This window comes from Odocoileus virginianus, chromosome 14 (assembly GCF_023699985.2).
Source record: "Odocoileus virginianus isolate 20LAN1187 ecotype Illinois chromosome 14, Ovbor_1.2, whole genome shotgun sequence".
NCBI classification, from domain to species: Eukaryota; Metazoa; Chordata; class Mammalia; order Artiodactyla; family Cervidae; genus Odocoileus; species Odocoileus virginianus.
The window spans coordinates 8,449,724-8,469,163 of NC_069687.1; positions in this window are offsets into that span (position 1 = coordinate 8,449,724).

Here is a 19,440-nt window from a genome sequence, read left to right on the forward strand (position 1 = left end):
GGCTGGGTACCCATTTGCATCATTACCATTGTGTGCACAACTGTTTCTTGGAACAGAACTGCTTTACAATGTGGTGTTCGTTTCTGCTATACAAGGATATGAAGCAGCCATATGCACACATGTACACCCTCCCCTTGAGACCTCCCTCCCACTCACTCCCATCCCACGTGGTTACAACTTTAGAAATGCAAGACTGATCATTATCTCCAGACACTAAACTGCATTATGAGCAATTTTATGTGTGATACACTCTCAAAAATGAGTCTGCTCTCTTGCTCTTCTCTTGCCTTATTTACTTCAAGAAGAACACTGGGAGTCTGCTAGAGAAGGATGATGCTCCGTGGTGATGTCTTCCCTGGGAGCTTCAAACGAGACACCATCAGCCTGCCAAGCATATGCAGGGGTGTTCCAACGTGAAAGAGAAGCTTCGCTGATCAGTGAACAGAACAAACCACAGATGCTAGTTTAGCTCTGGCTTGGATCAGAAGATACAACTTATCCCACCTCCAAGAGCTGGTTAAACCTCTGATTCACGCATGAACTACCCAGCCCATATGGGATGGGCCACTCAGCTCGAGCTAAAACTTTCTTAGAATTTTATAGAGTTCAGGAAGTCTTCCTCGGTGGCTCAGTGATAAAGAATCCACCTGTAATGCAGAAGACGAGGGTTCAGTCCCTGGGTCAGGAAGATCCCTTGGACTCTTGCCTGGAAAACCCCATGGACTAAGGAGCCTGGTGGGCAACAGTCCACGAAGACTGGGTCACAAAGAGTGATACTGAAGTGACTGAGCACTTATGCAGAGTTCAGGAAAACTGCCTCTGATAGCAACACATTGCTGTTCTCTGATCATTACCTGAATAATGCCATTTAAAGCCATACTCTTTTCATCATCGCAGTACGACTTCAGCTCAGTTCAATTGCTTCCGTGTCCGACTCTTTGCAACCCCACAGACTGCAGCATGCCAGGTTTCCCGGTCCTTCACCAACTCCCAGAGTTTGCTCAAACTCATGTCCATTGAGTCAGTGATGCCATCCAACCATCTCATCCTCTGTTGTCCCCTTCTCCTCCTGCCTTCAAGACCCTGATGCTGGGAAAGATGGAAGGCAGGGGAAAGACTGAAGACAGTATGACTTGCTCAGAGGTAAAATTTGTAAAGCGATACTAAAAGTCATCCTCCCACTCGAACTGCCTGATTCATCTCCTTAAAGAAGTCTTAGTCTCTGGAAGTTCCCCCTTCTGGCATTAAAAAGCCCTCAGGAATAACTCATTAAAATGTTTCCCAGACTTCCTCACTAGAGTACCCCTAATAGAAGATAAGGAAGGTATCTGGAAGGAAATGTGGGAGGCATTTCTGAAAGGGTGCCAAATCCCATTGAAGAAGTCCCTGTTTTGTCTTTTAAATGTAAATAACTTCTGTGCTCTACTCCACAGATACTTATGCTTAATATAATCGTAAATACAGATTGAAGTACTTGTATCACTCAGAGTCTGATGGGGAAACAAACTCCGCCCATTATTTTAACTGAGAATTTAACATAAAAGCTTGATAACCAAGCACTGGTGTGACCCAAAAAATGCAAACAGGGGACAGTGAGATTCCCAGTCTAGTCAAAGCTATGGTATTTCCAGTATTCATGTGTGGACGTGAGAGTTGGACTGTAAAGAAAGCTGAGCACCAAAGAATTAATGCTTTTGAACTGTGATGTTGGAGAAGACTCTTGAGAGTCCCTTGGACTGCAAGGAGATCCAACCAGTCCATTCCAAAGGAAATCAGTCCTGAATATTCATTGGAAGGACTGATGTTGAAGCTGAAACTCCAATCCTTTGGCCAGCTGATGCAAAGAACTGACTCATTTGAAAAGACCCGACTCATTTGAAAAGACCCTGATGCTGGGAAAGATTGAAGGCGGGAGGAGAAGGGGGCAACAGAGGATGAGATGGTTGGATGGCATCACCAACTCAATGGACATGAGTTTGAGCAAACTCCAAGAGTTGGTGATGGACAGGGAGGCCTGGCGTGCTGCAGTCCATGGGGCTGCAAAGAGTCGGCCACGACTGAGCTGAACTGAACTGAGGTTCCCAGAGGTTGTAATGCAGAAAGCAACTAAACACCCCAGGGCTGGGAAACAAAAGGAAGCGGTTGGGATCATTAAACCCTAGAAGCAGAGAAGCGAGTCCCAGAGGGGATGAAGGTCTCTGGGGCAGAGACATGAACAGCAGTGTGGGTGTTTCTAAGGGGATCAGTGAAACGGGTGGTGTGCACATAGGAAAAACTGCAATCACTATCACTGCAACATCGCATGTTGCGGGGTAAGGAACCGTCAGCAGGCAGTCAGTCACGGGGTGGTCACTAACAGGAAAAAGCAGCAAGGACCCTTCTTCCTCCTCCAGCCTAGCAGCAGCCCTCTGGCACCCCCTTTGGGCAGTGCCTTAAAAGGAGCAGCTCAGAAACAGAACCAAGTTTGCAGACACTCAGCCCAGCACCAACACACTGAGCACAGAAAGGTTGGGGGAGCTGAGAGACAGCAGCTGAATCAACACAGTCCTTAATTTTTTTTTCTCCAGTGTCAGTTCTAGTTGAATTGATGCTCCAAGAAGATGTACCATATGGATTCATCCAATGGATCTACATTGTTCAGTCACTCAGTCGTGTCTAAATCTGCAACCCCATGGACTGCAGCACGCCAAGCTTCCCCGTCCTTCACCATCTCCAGAGTTTGCTCAAACTCATGTCTATTGAACCGGTGATGTCAACCAACCACCTCATCCTCTGTCGTCCCCTTCTCCTCCTGCCTTCAGTCTTTCCCAGCACCAGGGTTTGTTCCAATGAGTTGGCTCTTTGAATCAGGAAGCCAAAGTATTGGAGCTTCAGCTTCAGCATCAGTCCTTCCAATGCATATTCAGGGTTGATTTTCTTAAGGACTGACTGGTTTGATCTCCTTGTAGTTCAAGGGACTCTCAAGAGTCTTTTAATTTCATGGCTCTACACACTTCTGAAAAAACATCTCCTAAAACAGTTCTGAGAAACACCAGGGGCTTCCCTGGTGACTCAGAGGGTAAAGAATCTGCCTGCAATGCAGAAGACCTGGGTTCATCCCTGAGTTGGGAAGATCCCCTGGAGGAGGGCATGGCAACTCACTTCAGTATTCTTGCCCGGAGAATCCCCACGGACAGAGAAGCCTGGTGGGCTGCAGCCCAAGGTCGCTGAATGGGACACAACTGAGCGACTAAGCACATACACTTCTGAAAAAAACATCTGAGAGCCTGGACAACCCACCAGCATTGCTCTGACCAGCCTGGTGTGAATTAAGTCATCAGGCATTTAGGAAAGTCCAAGGACCCTGTGTTCCCACTCCAGTCCAGCCACTTCTCTGTGACCGGGGGCACACTTTCTTGGTTCTGTCTCATCTAACCAGAGGGGGGTTGATTAAATTTTCTTAAAGTCTGTTCCAGTTTTATAATTACTGGAGATTGCTATGGAAAAGCTCATAAGCATGGTTTTTGTGAGAGCAGAGTCAAAAACAGTGAGATTTTGAGATCCTGTGGACAAAGAGTGTCACCAGCCGTTTCAGTAAACAAAGGATGTTGCGGTCATCAAGCCATTAGTCACTACAGCCGCCTGACAGTGTGCCCTGAGGGGGATTCAGGATGGAAATAAACAGGATACTGACCACAGATAGTGAAGGAGCACATCAGAGGAGTTATCTCAATGAGCCGGGCTCTTGCATCTTCCCTTACGTAGAAAAGCACTAAAATTGTTAACTTGAGATATCCGGGTTTTGTGATTAGCAGCTATCTTTTGATGTTCTTTGTGAGTTGTTTTTATTTTTTTCTACCAAAACTATGTATCCTGGCTCCTCCCTTTCCTCTTTGGAGCCATCCTCAGAGCTACCTGAGACGCCACATTCCTGGCCACCTTCCTCAGTAATTTCCCCAGATAAAACCTAACTGACAGCTTTTAGGCTGTGCATTTGTTTTCAGTCGATAGCACCCAGAAGTAACTTAGGGGTCCTGGGAGGAGGAGAACTTTGAAAAAAGGAGATGAGGGAGAAGGACATGAAACAGGAATGAAAGAGTGATGAAGAGAAATCCGTAAGGATGTTGAGGGCAGAGCAGACAGAGCAGGAGTTGTTGTTCAGTCACTAAGGCATGTCCGAATCTTTGCGACCCCACGGACTACAGCACGCCAGGCTTCCCTGTCCTTCACTATCTCCCGGAGCTTAAATGCATTGAATGAATGATGCCATCCAACCATCTCATCCTCTGTCATCCCCTTCTCCTCCTGCCTTCAACCTTTCCCAGCATCAGGGTCTTTTCCAATAAGTCGACTCTTTGCATCAGGTGGCCAAAGTATTGGCGCTTCAGCTTCAGCATCAGTCGTTCCCATGAATATTCAGGGTTGAATATTGTTGGAGCAGGAGGGCACCCGACATCTCTGTGATTCTGATTACCTGCATTTGCTCAGTGGCTTCTCTCAGGCTTTCTGGTGATTTTGAAATGTAATCATGTGTGCTCTATAGTCCTGTGTGGCAACAAGATGAAATGGGCACAAATCTCCTCCAGGGAAGGCAGCCTTTCTTCTGCGGTCAGGGATTAGAGTCCAAGGGTGGACACTCAATCGTCTCCTCCCCTCCACTTTTACAGTGGGGGAGGGAAGAGACCTGTATGTACTGCCATCTGCTGCAGTGCATTTCTTGACATCAAACTCCCTTCATGGAGATGAAATACCTTGTCCTTCTTAGCACGATGGTGTTGTTTCAATGCATCGTACATGTAATTCACTGCCTTGCAGAGGCAAAAACTGCTTCTGTCTGCATCACAGAAAAAGCAGTGAGTACCAAACATAGACAGTGTCGCTAGACTTTGTGTGTTGTGTTGATGTCAACATGCTTACAATTCCTCCTATAATTCTCCAGTGAATCTGGTTACAAATCACTTGGTAATTAAATACCCTCTTCAAGATATCATGGCTGATTTAATGAGGGCCAAACCCATCATAAGAGATTGTTAATCTGAGCTGGTGAGCTTTTATTTTTTTCTTTGTTTCATTTTCAAAGATCTTTATTACTGTAAGATATTTGGTAATATTCTTTATTAGGCTGATAAGTTTTGAATTGCTTTTCATTTTATTATCACATTAGTTCCTTTTTAATGGTTTTACTAGAACTCAGAAGTCTCCTGAGTTTTAATAACCTCTCCTTTTCAGTACTTATAGTCATGGAATTAATTGCATAAAATCATGATCCTTCACTGAATGTGTCACTGGGCCAAAATAAGAAAATACAACAGGAAGAATTAGACCTTGCAGAGTGATGGACGATTCATCTCACTACAGATTTTTCACTTTGAGACTCTCATTTGCTTTGCTATATGTTGCACGATCTCCTTTTTTTTCTACCTCTAAGAATATCCTTCAGACTGAAGAGTACTTTAGAATTCTCTGAACTAGGGGGTAATACAGTTAAATTTTTTGTTGATTTTTTAAACATGGGAAAGGAAACGTTTTTATTCACCTAAGAATATTTTCTTTGTAACTGTTTTTTTTTAAAGGAGAGACAATGATAAGATGAATTACAAAAAATCATCAAATTAGCAGTTAGCAAATTTTCTTAGGATCATATTTACATATTCATCATCCTTGATTCATGATGGTACCAAATCTCTTAAACACAAATGTTACTTAAAGTCTTAAGGTGAAATCACCCTTGTTAAATCACAATTAATTACTTAAAGAACAAAATGTCAGCTATAAAAGGCTTGGAAACAGCAGAAATTTTAAATTGCTTTATCTTGAAGTGAAGTGAAGTGAAAGTCATGTCTGACTCTTTGTGACCCCATGGACTATACAATCCTGGAATTCTCCAGGCCAGAATACTGGACTGGGTAGCCTTTCCCCTCTCCAGAGGATCTTCCCAACCCAGGGATTGAACCCAGGTCTCCTGCTTTGTAGGCAGATTCCTTACTGCTAAACCACCAGGGAAGCCCTAAGCCTAAATATAGTATGTATGTAAAAATAAAACAGATTTTATTTTCTTCTAAAGCATCAGGTAACCATATGGCTTCACTGGTGAATTCTATCAAATGTTTAAAGAAGAATTAGTGTCAGTCCTTCACAAAATCTACAAAACAATAGAAGAGAAGGGAACATTTTCCAAACTCATTCTATGAGTCTAGCATTTCCCTGGTACCAAAACCAGATAAAGACATCGTGAGAAAAGAAAACCACAAATCATTCCTTATGGCTATAGGCATAAAACTCCTCAACAGAATACTAGGAAACTGAATCCAGGAACTAAAAACAAAGATCACAAGACCACCTGAATAGATAAAGAAAAACCATGTGACAAAAGCTAACACCTTTCATCATAATACTCATTAAACTGGGAATAGAAGGAAGCTTTCTCATTCTGACAAGTGATGTCTATACAAAAAGCCCACAGATTACTATAGTTAATGCTGAAAGATTGAAAGCTTTTCCCCCTAAGACCAGGAAAACACAAGGACATCCACTCTCACCACTTCTCTTCAACACTGTACTGAACATTCTAACCAGGGCAATTAGACAAGAAAAAGAAATTGAAATATGCAGATTAGATGATATGACCTTGTACACAGAAAATCCTAAGGTATTCACAAGCACACTATCAGAGCTAACAGACAAGTTTAGAAAGGTTGCAAAGTACAAGATCAACTGCATTTCTATACACTAACAATGAACAATCTGAAAAGGAAATTAAGGAAACAATTCCATTTACAATAGCACAGAAAAGAAATACAGAGGAATACTCCTAAGAAAAAAGTGCAAGATTTGAACATGAAAAACTATAAAACACTGTTGAAAGATGTTAAGATCTAAACCATTACTGAGCCCACGGGTTCCAGAGCCCCCCCAAGCCGCAACTAGAGAAAAGGGTGGGGGCCGCGAGGAAGAGCTGGCTCACCGCAATGGAAGATCCCCACCGCAATGGAAGATCCCACGAGCCGCAACTAAGATCCGACACAGTCAAACAAATAGTTTGTTTAAAAAGGAGAGTCAGTTCTCAGGCTCCCTCCCTCTCTTTTTGCCCCTACGCACCTGGAAAAAGAAAAGGCAATCATGTAAGCACCCAATGAGCAGGCGGCCTCCTACAGAAGAGTCCTCAAAAAAAAAGTGAAAAGGCAACCCACAGAATGGGAGAAAATAGTTACAAATTATACATCTGATAAAAGTCTAGGGCGCGCTTAGTCACTCAGTCGTGTCTGACTCTTTGTGACCCCATGGGGTCTGAAAGCCTGGACTGTACCCAACCAGGCTCCTCTGTCCTTGGGATTCTCCAGGCGGAACACTGGAGTGAGTAGCCATTCGCTTCTCCTGAGATCTTCCCAATCCAGGGACTGAACCCGGGTCTCCCACATTGTAGGCAGATTCTTTACTGTCTGAGCCACCATGGAATCAGCTATACCCCACGACAAAATAAAAAGGTTTTCTTTAGTGTTAAAAAAAGAAATAACCAAAATAAAAAAGATTCTGTACATTAAAAATCCCAAAGAATCTACAGAGGAGCTCTAACAACTAATAGGTGGGTTTAGCAAGGTCATGGTCAAAATGAGTTGTACTTTTTTGTACTACCAATAAAAAAAATTGGAAATTGACATCTTTAAAGCATTATTTACGATAGTACTCCAAAACATGAAATACTTAGGTACAAATCCAACAAAATCTGCACAAGATCAGTACACCGGAAACTATAAAATACTGATGAAAACTGTAAACACTTAAGCAAATGTGAGACGTACTGTGTTCATGAACTGGAAGATTCAATATTGTTAAGACATCAATTCTCCCAAATTAACCTGTATGTTTAATGAAAATCCCTTCAAAATCCCAGTAGACCTTTTTGTAGAAATTGACAAGCTTATTCTAAAATTTACATGAAAAGCCAAAGGACCCATATGGCCAAAGCAATTTTTATAAAGAACAAAGTTGAACCTTATCATAAAGCTGTAGTCCTCAGGATTGTATGAAATTAAAGAAAGAACAGATACATAAATCAGTGGAAGAAAATACCCAGTCCAGAAGAGACTCACATATATTTTGTCAATTTATTTTCAACCCAAATGCAATGACAATTCAAAAGAGAAAGAACAATTTTTTCAACAAATGCTGCTGGAATAACTGAATGGCCTAATGCAAAGAAGGGCTTCCCTGGTGGCTCAGAGAGTAAAGAATCTGCCTGCAATGCGGAAGATCTGGGTTCAGTCCCTGCTTTGGAAGATCCGTTGAAGGAGGGCATGGCAACCCATTCCAGTATTCTTACCTGGAGAATTCCATGGACAGAGGAGCCTGGCGAGCTACAATCCACAGGGTCACAAAGAATCAGACAGGATTGAGCCAGTCACACACACACACACACACACACACACACACACACACGCAAAGAAATGGGCTTCCCTGGTAGCTCAGATGGTAAAGAATCTGCCTGCAATGCAGGAGACTTAGGTTCAATCCCTGGGTCGAGAAGATACCCTGGAGAAGGGAATGGCTACCCATTCTAGTATTCTTTCTGGAGAATTCCATGCACAGAGGAGCCTGGCGGGCTACAGTCCCCGGGGTCACAAAGAGTTGGACATGACTGAGCTACTAACACTTTCACACTTTCACATGCAAAGAAATAAGCCTTAATCTATACCTTACTCCACAATATTTAACCCAAAATAAATCACAGGCCTTAATATAAAACCTAAAACTCTAATACATCTAGAAGTAAACACAGGAGAAAATCTTTATGACTTCAGGAAAGATTTCTTAAATGTGACATGAAAGTACAACTCATAAAAGATTAAGTTGGACTTCATCAAAATTAAAACTGCTTTGCAAAATATACTGCTAAGTGAAGGAAAAAAGACCACAGACTAGAAGAAAATATTGGCAAAACACATGTCTCATGAAACACGTCTCATATGTATTTGTATCCTAAATATATAAAGAACTATCAAAACTCAGTAATAAGTAAACAAACAACCCAACTTAAAAACAGCAAAAGACCAGAATAGACACTTGGTTAAAGAACTGATGTGTTATGGATAGCAGATAAGATTATGAAAAGATGCTCACCATGACATCATTAAAAAAAATGCAAAATGATGCTCTAATAAGAAACCAGTACAAACTCATTTGAACAAGGGGAGAAAACTCAGATAACCACGTGCTGATGAGGGCGACAAGATACCAGAACTCTCCAAAGCTGCCGGTGGGAACATGGACAATATTAATATATGCACAGCCTGGCAGTTTCTTAAAACATAACATACACCCAGCAATTCTATTTCTAGGTATTTACCCAACTTCAAAAAACAGTTGTGTTCAAAAAAAAAAAAAGAAAGAAAACACTATGCAAATGTTTACAGTGACTTTATTCATAATCATCAAGAACTGCAAAAAAAATCCAAATGTTTTTCTACTGGTGAATGATAAAATCAGATGCATCCCATACAACAGATCCCTACTCAGCAATAAAGATTAATAAACATGTGACACAGATGAATCTCAAATGCATAATGCTAAGTTAAAGTAGCCAGACTCAAAGGTTTACATTCTGTATGTGTTCAGTCACTCAGTTGTATCCCACTCTTTATGGCCCTAAGGATTGTAGCCTACCAGGCTTCTCTGTCCATGGGATTCTCCAGGCAAGAAGACTGGAGTGGGTTGCCACTTCCTGCTCCAGGGGATCTTCCCAACCCAGGGATCAAACCCAGAGATCGAACCCACGTCTTTTGTGTCTCCGGCATTGGCAGGCGGACTCTTCACCACTAGCACCAACTGGGAAGCCCTTACGTCCTGTAAGACTCCATCTACAGGATATTATGGAAAATAGAGGGACAGGAAGTAGATGAGTGGCTGCCAGGAAGCGGGGGTTGGGAGAGGGTCTGACCACAGAGAGGCACAAGGGAATTTTGTGGATAGTGGGATTATTCTATATCTCATTGTGTGGTAATTATGTGACCCTCATGTATTTGTCAAAACTAACAGCCCTGTAAACTAAAAAGGCTTTTCTTCTTCTGTGAATTATACTGCAAATTTTTATGTGTATAGCTTTAATATTTTACCATTAACACCTTAAAACATTAGGTCAAGACATTCTAAATGGTTCTTTACATGGTATCATTATTGGCCTACCCTTGGAAGTTATTTCTATTTTCTTAGGCCAGAATATTGGTTTTTCTGAACAAAGGATTGAAAACTGAAAGTAAAAAAAAAAATCAAACCCACTTTGAAACTTTCTCCTGCTGTGGGGGAAAAATTGTAAATAGCAAACCACCATCCTTCATCATTTCCCTTCACATACAAATCAAGCAGTAAAATCCTCTTCCTTGTCTTAATTCTAGCAATAGTTCATTTCTTCTGGGGCAGAATTCATCACAGTCCATCTGAATTATTTGCACGTTTGCTTAGCAGTTTGTAGGATCTGACCAATAGTCATATGGATAATTTGAAATATTTGTTTGTTCCTATTGCTCTAAACATAATCCATTGCATTCTGTGGCAAAGTAATTCTTTATTCTTGAAAAAAAAAATCAGAACTTTCTGTTTTAATGGAAACTCTTTTTAAATAGGATCAAAATCGATGTCTTAAAAAGCATCAGGTAAAAACCTTAACAGACAATCACCAAACTACTGAAGACAAAAAACACTGACCTGTGAACCAAAGAGTGAAACAGAATAAAATGTAAATCCACCGTGTACTTATCTCAGAGAATTGCTGAGCACTCAGGCTTTTTTCCTTCTCTCTGCCTAACTACTAAGTGGGTGGAAATGTTTTCCTTTCATTTACTGGAAACAAAAGTGATGCTGCGTCAGCAGACAGGCTACAAAATAAAACAGGGAAGAAACAAGATGACACCTAGTTAAATGCGAACAAAACAAAACAACAAGAGGCTTCGTTACAGCGTAAATTTTAAGATCAAAAACTATATGTGGAAACATTAAAATGTGGAAGGAAAAGATCCCTTCAAGAACAGAAAGAGGACACAGCAAATGCCAGGTTCCAAGATGCAAGAGACAAGACAAAAAGTAAGATGAAGGTGAGGGTCCAAGGGAAGACAGAAAAGAGATTAAAAAAAAAAAAAAAAAAACAACCTGGAATAGCACCACCTGGGAAGTCCACTACACAGAAAGTAGATTTGTAAATTGTAAATACAAGCAGAATCATGTGGTAAATGTGAAATCCATTGTTTTATTTTGGAATCCACCACTCCCCAAATACTTAAGATTTCTGCACTGAGACACTACAAATGAAAAAATGTTCATAGGGGTAAAGCTTATTTCAATTAGCAATTATAATAAGAAAATTTTTTCATTAGAAATTTCAAATTTAGACTCATTTACTCAGGAAGAAACCAGTACTGTGCGAATTCTATAGTCATCAAACTATATATAGTTTTTATGTAAACGCAAAAAGAAAAAGTTTTAAAAATCAGAACGGATAGCAAAATGTAATCCAACACTTGGGCTTTTTTACTATACAGAGAGACAGCCGGGTGAGTTAACGGCTCTTAATGGATCCATGTTAGAATAAAATATTGTCCAGAAATGACTTTATCCCTGGGAATGTTGGAGAAATTGTGTACGACAGGAGAGAGATGGCGATCTCCTGGCAGTAGCAGATATTAGTCCTGAAAAGGGGAGGAAGGTCGATTCTGGAAACTGTAGACTGACAAGAGCTAGACCCCAGAAAAGAGTTGGATGGAGGTTTATGCACCCCAGCAGAAAGGAAGCAGAGATCCTGCCGTGTGTAGAGTGCATGGATGAATCTGGAGGACACTGTTGTAGCGCAGAAAGACAGATATTTCATGATTCCACTTTCGTAGGAAATTTAAAAGAGGCAGACTCCCAGAAGCAGAGAGTAGAGTGGGGGTTGCCAAGAGCTTGATGGAGAGGTGAAGGGGAGACCTTCACCTTCAATGGGTATAAAGTCTCAGTTGTACAGGACGAGTAAATTCTAGAAGTCTACTGTCCAAAACAGTGCTTAGGGTGAACAATTCAGTACTGCACGCATCACAGTCCGTTAGGAGGGCAGACGTCACGGTAAGCGCTCTTCCCACCAACACAACAACTACAGAACCGGAGACAAGCTCTGGAGGTGATGGATGTGTTTACTACCTTGACTGTGGTGATGCTTCCACAGGTATGTGCACATGTCCAAACTCATCAAACTGTGTACGTCAAGTATGTCCTGCGCTTTGTTGTGGGGGGAGAGGGTTGAATATCAACTAGACCTCGGTAAACCTGTTTTTACTTAAAGAAAAATACAAGATAGTACATAATAAAAAAAAATGTAAAAAAAAAAAAAAACACACAATAGAGACTACAGGAGACAGTGTGGATAGCTAGGAATGAACCCTGGCAGGGTATCGAGTTTTCATTTTTAACCAGGAAGCCAACACCACTGGGATAAAGGAAAGCAGAGCACTTCAGTAAGACAAGGGGGCCAGGGGCCCAGCCTCCCCTGACACTCTTCATTTGCCCATTTATTCAACAAATACATATGGACCAACCACCAAAGATATGCCCGGACTGCCCTCCCAGCTGGGGCACAGCGACGGAGCCCAGGTGGAGGGGCCGCGGGTTCCGGGAGGGGAGGCTTCAGGGTTCTGCCTCGCTGGGCGGCTCTGCCCGCGCCCTTCACCCCGGGCGGATGCGAATGCTGATGGCGTGGCTGTCGCAGCTTCGGGTGGCGCAGGGGCGACCAGAGGATGGATGCGGAAATGAGGGTCCAGCGGTCCCTTCAAACCCCTGGCAGGCAGGCAAATCGAGCTTGATAAAAGATTTCAGAACGTATCTAAGGTTATTCATTGGCTTCACAAACGAAAACCCACTTGGGTCACAAAAAAAAAAAAAAAAATCCCATACATCAACGTAAATCAGCCATAGGTATGCATGTGTCCCCTCCCTCCTGAAGCCTCCTCCCACCTCCCTCCCCACAGCATCCCTCCAAGTTGTCACAGAGCACTGACTTTGGGTTCCCTAAGTCATGAAGTAAGGTATTCTCTAATTAAAATAAATTTAAAAAAAAATTTTTTTACATTCCATGAATGTGGTTTGTATAACTGGGGACAGATCATGACTTAAGGAGCAAAACTAAAAAATCCACATGAGTGACAGTGTCACGTGTCCAGCTAATTTGAAGATAAGGAAGGAGCCTGTTTTCTGCACTGATCCGGCCATGCCGGGGGCCATGTCTGGGTCCAGTAGCCACACTTCAGAAAGATCACACCGAATCTAGCTTCTTAAGAGGGCAGTAACCAGCCCAGGGAAGTTAATTTTTTACCAAGACCTATGAGAATAGAGGATAAACTGGGGACGGGAGACAATCCTTCAAATCTTTGAAGCTCCAGCCCACACAGGAAGCCCTAGATATGATCAGGGTGGTCCCCAGGGCGTAAAATTAGACCAGTGCATGGGACATGCCTGGGAGCCAGGTTTCAGCCAGGCTTACGGAAGGCGTTTCTAACAGGGGTGTCCATGGTAAATGGGGCTCCCTGAAGGGCTGGGAGCGAACCTCCAGCCCTGGGCATCATGCCCTCAGGGCTCCCTAGACACAGAGGAAACGCTTCAGACAGGACTTACGGTCACTTAGAATCAATAACCTAAATGTTCCATTCAGCACGGTTCGTGTGTGACACTTGCTAATCTACCCAGGATGTCCCTTTTTCAGATGGTACAAAAGAGAAAGCTACAGGGCCAGTTGGGCATGACCTGTTCTAGGGGCTAGCAGCCATCTCCCAGAGGCAGCGGGAAAGGACAACGAGAATGAAGGGGAGAGGAGGGGCTGGACGTGACCTACAGTGGCCAGGAGGGGCGGGGAGGAAGGGGAGGGCTGGTTCAGCAAAGGGAGGCTCTGCCCGGAGCTGCCCGCCTTCCGCCTCTCCCACTGAGTCCACCGCCTCGCCCACCCGCCTCCGGTCTTCGTGTCTAATTTTGGGGACTGCTGACCTAAAATCTCACAAATTGTATGTTTCTCGCTTTCAATTTTATGATAAAGACATATAACAGGGAGGAAAGAAGGAAAAACCTGAAGATGAAAAAAAAGAACTCAGAAATAGTATGCAACCAACACAAACCACTGAGAGTGAGTTCTCCATCTTCACAAAAGCTTGACTCTGACAACCAGTAGATTTGCCCTGGGAGGTCCAGTTCTCCAATTTTCTGCTCTTATTTACCAGCGTGGGCTTCCCAGCTGGCTCAGTGGCAAAGAATATGCCTGCCAACGCAGGAGATGAAGGAGACCATGGGTTCGATCCCTGGGTTGGGAAGATCCCCTGGAGAAGAAAATGGCAACCCACTCCAGTATTCTTGCCTGGAGAATCCCGTGGAGACAGGCGTCTTGCAACAGCCCAGCACACTTAAGTCCCACACTGCTGAGCCGTTCTCTCTCCAATGAGCTCTAAAAAGTGGTGTCTGGCATGTGAATCATAGCTAATCTATGTGTACGAACTTGTAAAATTTAACTTTTCATTAAAAAGTTATATGTATGGTAAAATGCAAACATATATATGTATTTTAAAATATGTAACGAAAGATTTCTTCCTCATACATCAAGTTCCAAACGCCACCCACCCTCCTGAGACTCAAAAGCTACTACCAGTTTCTCATGTATTCATAGTTTACTTCAGGATATGCATGTGTGTCTGAGTGTGTGTTGGAGCAAGAAGGCACATGTGAGCACGTGAATGCCCCATGACGACATAAATAGAAGCATACCGTGCCGTCCGCCTCTTGTTCGTTACACCTGGCAACACTCTGCGCTGCAGCAATACCTGTTGCTCTAACACCAGTCGGCTGGCCGACCACGGGTGCAGAGGGTATCAGATTTTCCTGCAAGGGGAGCTTAGCTTTGAATGATCAGAGTAGAACTGGAAGCTTCAGCTGGAAGGGACGTGGCTCTCAACCTGGAATCCTTCCTGTTGTATTTCAAGAAATTGTAACAGCAGCATCTGCAGTGACCCAGGGCTCGCACTGTCCCAGGCTCCACTTGTTAGTGGAGGCCCTCGGGGGCTCATCGTGGCTATACGGTTCCCCCAGAGCAGCATTCCCAGGCTGTTTGTATAAATTACTCTCTCCCGGGCAGTCTCCAGTGCCACCAAGCTGCCAGTCTGGGCAGCCCCGGCAGTCTCCCCAGGTAGCAGTGATTCTTTCTGTGGATGCTCTGGTTTCCAAGTTGAACGAACGCACCAACTGAATAGTTTAGGTTAGACTGGGGTAAGGGCAGGTGGAAGCAAGGAATCTGACACATCTCCATTACAAATTCATCTCTTTCAGCCTTACTAAAATTCAAATTTATATTAACACTCTCCTTAACAAAATACAAGTATCTTTGAAAATATAACACTTAAAAGCAGAGATGCGAGAAAAAAAAAGGGGGTTAAGCGAAGAGGGGTAGGGTAAGTTAGGAGCTTGGGATTAACACAGTATCTTATATAAAATAAACAAACAACAAGAACCTACTGCGTTACACAGGGAATTATACTCAATATTTTGCAATAACCTATAAAGGAAAAGAATCTGAAAATATATATATGCATGTACAACTGTATCAGTTTGCTGTACACATGAAACTAAAACATTGTAAACCAACTATACTTCAATTATTAAAAAAAAGGAAGAAATTTTAAGTGTGAAAAAATGTGCAAAAAAAGGGGGGGCAGAGATTTGCCTGGAGGTTCAGGGGTGACGACTTCGCCATCCAATGCAAGGAGTGAGGATTCAATCCCTGGTTGTCGAGTTAAGACCCCACATACCTCACAGCCAAAAAACCAAAATGTAAAACAGAAGCGATATTGTAACAAATTCAATAAAGACTTTAAAATGGTCCCCTTGAAAATAAATGAAAATTTTAAATACATTATTTTCTTTTAAAGGGTAAAGGATTAGAGCCTGGGACGAGGTCGGCACAGGGGGAGGCAAAGGGAAGGCGGCGAGCCGTCAGCCTCACTCGCCTCACGGTTTTGCTGACTGTCAGCTGCTCGGTGTCGGCATTTCGCCTAATGTCCTGTGACGCACTGCCCCTTCTTCAGCTGTCAGGCTCTGCATGGACAACACAGCCAAGCTGTGTTTGTAGCAAACCCTACGAGATCTCACCACGCGAATGCATCCACCAAGTATGGGATACAGATGGAGTTTTTGGGGAAATCATCTGACATTTGCATTCATTCTTAGGAAAAGTAATTCGGCTGCCCAATTGCTCATCCTACAATATTACAGAGAAGAAAAATCACTTGATTCCTCCCTCGCACCCTTGAATTAAAGCTAGTGATTGACAAGCTACTGTTTTATCCATCCTTCTCAGATAACGTTCACCACCATAATATTAAGTTAGAAAAAGACATCTAATCCCCCTCACCTAGAAAAGGCGATGTGATTTGTTGTTGTTCACGTTCAGTTTGCATCAGTCCACAGGGTCACAAGTGGGATAATTCCAATACAATCATAACTTGGTGTTTTTACAGGAACACTCCCCTCTAAAGGGAGACAGAGTCCTGTCCAAAAGGATCCCAGGCCACTAAAGTTTTCCACCTGAACTATATTGTGTTACCTAGATGGAAATTTTCTTATGTTTATACAAATATCTACTTCTTCCATCTAAGTTTATAGTTTGTGGGATTCCCTGGTGGGTCAACAGTAAAGAACTCTCCCGCCAATGCAGAACACATTGGTTCCATCCCTGGGTCGGGAAGACCCCCTGGAGAAGGAAATGGCAACCCACTCGAGTATTCTTGCCTGGAGAATCCCATGGACAGAGGAGCCTGGGGGGCTACAGTCCACAGGGTTGCAAAAGAGTCGGACACGAGGTAATGACTAAATGACAGCAATGATACAACTTGCAACATCTTGGGGGAAGATTATTTCCTTGTGTTTAATACCCACTATGACAAGTGGTATTTTCAATCATCACAAAATAACCCCGTTCCTCAATGGAGTTCTTCAAGGAACCGACACTCAGCTGAATCCAATGAGGAGGGAGCTGGGACATCCCAGGGACAGTGGCAGCTCCTCCAGCCGCCTGGCGGCCGGTGGTTGAGGGCAGGCATCTGGCAGGAGCTCCCACCGCCCCCCACCCTCCAGGACCATGGCCAGTGCCCTGCACTGAGCCCTTGACCAGAGAGAAACCTGCCTCGTCTCTAGGTCCTCTGGCCTCAACTTCCTGACCTGAACTCCCACTTGGCGGTCCCCAATCCTCCTGTTCCCCAATTAAAATTCTCAACACAAAACCGCACAGCTCAGCTCCTGTCTACCAGCCAGCCATTCCAGATGCCAACCCTGGTCAGACAAGCTGGGGAAGGGTCAGGGGGGTTCCTGGTCTTCAGAAGGCTGCTCCTGGGTCAAGGTCCCAGGTCAGGCAGTATCAGAAGGGGTTGAAGGGTCGTTAGTGACCCGTTTCCACCAGAGGTTTCAGAAGCAGTCCCCCGGGTTACGCAGTGCCCAGTGAACTCAACCACGTTATCCAGTTGAGCCCTTGATGGGTAGTAGATTCCAACCTCCTCCTCTGGTCCTGCACGCTTCCCAGCTGGAGACCCCGGTGTGTTTCACTTCACTCATCTGCACCCCAACCCTTCAACTACTGTGTCAGTACATCCCAAAGGAGTTGTGTTTGGGGTGCTGAGTTCCGTGGAGTTGTGCGACTCGCCTTCACGGCTGAAGCCTGTCTCGATGCCTCCCAGACCCCCGGAGGCTGGCAGACAGGACGCAGGCGGCCCCATCAGGACTGGGGAACTCATCATCAGCCCAGGCCGTCTCAGCACTCAAGTCTGCTGGAGGACGGATCTCTTCTGCAACATCTCCACCTGGTGGCTGGCCTGCCTCGGCTCCAGCATCTCCAGGGACCAGCGACTCACCAGGTCCTGAAAGGACTTCATCCCGAGTGTGAACGTCACATCTGTTCGGCTCCCACCCGATGACCCCAGTTCACACCTCAGAGCCACGGAACAGGTCGAACTGCAGAGAAGCAGTCAACTGTAGTAAGACCCTGGGCTCCCGAGGCGGGTCGTAACTGAGCAAGTTAATGATCACACACATATACATACACACATACCAGAGCAGTTTGTAACTGAGCAAGTTAATGAACAATCACACACACACATACACGCACACATATACATACACACACGTATGCACACATACACACATATGCACATACACACATACGCACACACACATGCACACATACATATACACACACCGGAGCAGTTTATAACTGAGCAAGTTAATGATAACACACACACATACACATAAACACACATACACACACACCAGAGCAGTTTGTAACTGAGCAGGTTAATGATCACACACACACACACACACACACACACACACACACACACACACACCCGTGGCTAAAAAGGAAAAATAAATACAACGCCACCTCCCTGAAGACAAGAGCAGGACACTTCCAGCGCATGGAAACCGCACAGGCGTGTTGTCACTTTCCTTTCTGCTGCTGCTTGGCAACCCTGCAAACTTTGAAAGATCTTTCCTCCGAACCATCTCTCATCCAAGGTAAATACCACAGCCTCATATTTTTAATATAAATCTACTTATTTTTTGGCTGCACTGGGTCTTCGTTGCTGTATGTGGGCTTTCTCCAGTTATGGCCATCATGGGCTCCTCCCCAGTTGCGATGCGCAGCTTTCTCAGAGGTAGTTTCTCCTGCGGCTCACAGGCCCCAGGCACACAGGCTCACAGTCTTGGCATGTGGACTCCGCAGCTGTGACACAGACTTAGCTGCCCCTTGGCATGTGGGATCCTCCCGGACCACAGATCAAACCCGTGTCTCCTGCATTGGCAGGCAGATTCTTTATCACTGAGCCACCAAGGAAGCCCACATCACCACCTCTAGAACCATGCCTCTTCGGATGTTTTCAAGACAGAATTCTTTACCATCCAGAATTCACTCTTCTTATCAGAGCAGTTTCTTCTGTTCCTTTTTCTATTCCCAGTTCTTTCTATCACCCACATTAGTCCAGGGACAAACTGTGTTCAAAGCTTCCCCCGTGAGCATCAGGAGGGGAGATTCAGAGAGAAGACCCCAGCCAGGGAGGCCGCCTTCACGCAGAGCGTCCACCCACAGCTTCCAACCACCAGGAGCTTACTCAGCCCTGCCCTTCAGCGCAGTGGGCTGGTTTCCCGCCTTTCCCGGCGGGTTCCCAGGAGAGTCCTCTTGAAGCCAGGCTCCCTCTCACTTCCCTTCCTCTCCGGGACTAAAGAAATGTTGGATGGAGCCCAGATGGGTCCAGGTACGGCTGGCACGGCTCTTCTCAGCGCCAGCTGGTCTCAAGTCAGATCAGGCCGCTCTGACGGATGCCACAGAAAGGGGCTGGAACACCAAGCGTCTACCCCCTCACTGTCCCGGAGGCTGGGGTGCTAGCTAACGCGGGGTCTGGTGGGGGGCTCTCTTCCCACTGT